At 63.9% G+C, this 2,076-nt stretch overlaps 1 protein-coding gene across 2 annotated transcripts in view; it reads right to left on the reverse strand.

Moving 5' to 3' along the window:
• The window catches only part of GPRC5C (G protein-coupled receptor class C group 5 member C), a 12,548-nt gene extending 11,247 nt beyond the window's left edge, over positions 1–1,301 (reverse strand). Inside the window, exon 1 of one of the 2 annotated variants that reach the window (XM_003786159.3) lies at positions 1,157–1,301. The gene's annotated coding sequence lies outside the window, so the exon portion shown is untranslated. Of the gene's footprint in view, positions 1–783; positions 871–1,156 lie in introns of those variants that run through there. The other variant, XM_012803223.2, reaches the window with a different exon arrangement.
• Between the last annotated feature and the right edge of the window lie 775 nt (positions 1,302–2,076).

The raw sequence follows: 2,076 nt of genomic DNA on the forward strand, positions 1-2,076 counted from the left end.
CCACCCCCCAACAGCACTCCCTCCCCCAGCCACATTAGAAGCCATACAGGAGACACTGAGCTCCAGGAGCACAAAACCTAACTACAGCACATTCTGGTCCAGGGGTTTCAGGATCAGGACCCTGGGGAGGTTTAAGTGATTAGAGTTTCCTGGGTATAAAACTGCAGGCTTGAGAGCAGAGGTGGAAAGACCCTGAAAAGGCCAGGCAGAGGGTCAGGACCCAGTGGCCAGGCGGCAAGTACAAACACTTTGATAGTTTGAAATTCCAAACTCCCGGCTGGGAGATTCCGAGCTCTCCCACTTCACTCAGGTTCCCTCCATCCCAGCCCCCTCCACTGGGATCTAAACCCACTCTCCCTCCACCATCCAAATGCAAAGAGCATAGCCGGCCGCTCTCTTTTCTCTCATTTTCTGTGGGTGAGGGCGGGTCACAGAAACCTGCCTTTCCCATTGCAATAGCACGCAGCAGAAAGGAGGCCGACCAAGCGTCACTGTTGACCGTGAACTTGCACAGAGAGGCAAAGGAGTGGAGGGCGCGCCATGGAGACCCCGACCGTGGAGTCCTTTCCCCGCCCTTCAATCCGAGCCACGATGCCGGCTCTCCCCTCTCCCAGTCCCCAGTCAGCTCAGGTTTGGAAACTTTCTGCTACCGAACGGAGTTGGCCCGGCGTCCCCCGCCCTCAGAACCTCCAGCTCCCGCCTCAGCCCTCGACCACTTCGCGCCAGCACTGCTCCCCACAGCGGCCTGAGGCGGAGGGCGGAACGGAGAGGCAGCTGCCTTACCTGGGACGTGCCGCCCGCCCGGCTGCTGCCCGGCGTTCCGGGCCAACTCCAGCCCCAGTAGGGGCGGAGGTGGGAGGGACTCAGCGTGGGGCCTGGCCCAGCCCTGGCTGGGGTGGCGAGGCCCGGGCGGGGTCGCGGAGAGCTGGGCCTACTTCTCCTGGGGACCCTGGCACAGCCAACCGCGCTCGGTCGCTCGCTGTGGAGCCCGCCTCTCCCTGCGCAGGGCTCTCTCCCAACTAGGGTGGGCTGGCGCCTGCATCACCGTGACATCACCTCCATTCAGGGAGCTAATCGGGAGCTCGCTGCGCTCCAGGTACGTCTAATCCGTTTACTCAGTAACAAAGCCCGCCCGGCCCTCCCCGCCCCGACTCACCTCCGGGCTCGGCCGAGTCGCACTTTCCGGCCCCGGAGGGAGTGCGGAGCGCTGAGTTCCAGGAGGGGCTGGCGTGTGGGTTGTTGCTGTTTACTGCCACGCCCCCGCGGCAGGCGCGCGCGCACTCACGCGCACTCACGCGCACTCACTTTCTGGACTCTGCTTTCTCTCTGGCGAGCGGCGCGGGGTGCAGCCCGGTACCCCCGCGGGCGAGCGCTCCCTCCTAGCATCTCCCAGCGCGCGCGCTCGGCCAAGCGCAGGGGTACCTTGGCCCGTCTCTCCTCTCTCGGTGTTGGATACCCAGCTTTTGTCACCTTCGTCCTGGTTCTCCCGTGAGACACATGCCGAGCACAGTTCGCTGCTGCGGGCTGGAGCTAGGCGCACACAAAGTCCGTCTTTGTCACGCCTTCTGCGCCCCCTCCCCTCCCGAGCCCGTACACGTGGACACACCACACGCCGACTGTCCGCCGCTTGCACGCGCGATCTTTTCCCCGGAGCCCCAGTCACCAAGTATACGGGGGATTGTCACGGCTCTCTACCCTAACGTGTAGATCGAGCCCAGAACAACTTCGCACAGAGGACGAAGGTCGCCCTGGTCCGGGCTACTCTGCTCCCGCGCTGCCTGCGACCGCCCCAGACACTGTCCAACAAGGAGAGCGCTCTCTTCTCCTCTCGTCCCGGTTCCCTGTTCCGACTTGTCCTAATTAGCCTTCACGGTTTTGTTCCCCAAGGTACAGTGTCTAACCCGGCCCCCGCGGTCTCTGCGCTCCGGGACACTTTGGCCCTGACTCTGAGTCCCGCCCCTCCCGCGGCCAGGGGACCGTTCCCGGAGTTCTGGTTCTCTCGTGCCCCACCCCCACTCCCCGTCCAGGGGTGGATCCGCCGAGTTGCCACTCTTTCTCCTCCGGCTTCTGGAATCT

This window comes from Otolemur garnettii, unplaced genomic scaffold (genome assembly GCF_000181295.1).
Source record: "Otolemur garnettii isolate 467f Iridium unplaced genomic scaffold, OtoGar3 scaffold00018, whole genome shotgun sequence".
Classification (NCBI taxonomy): domain Eukaryota; kingdom Metazoa; phylum Chordata; class Mammalia; order Primates; family Galagidae; genus Otolemur; species Otolemur garnettii.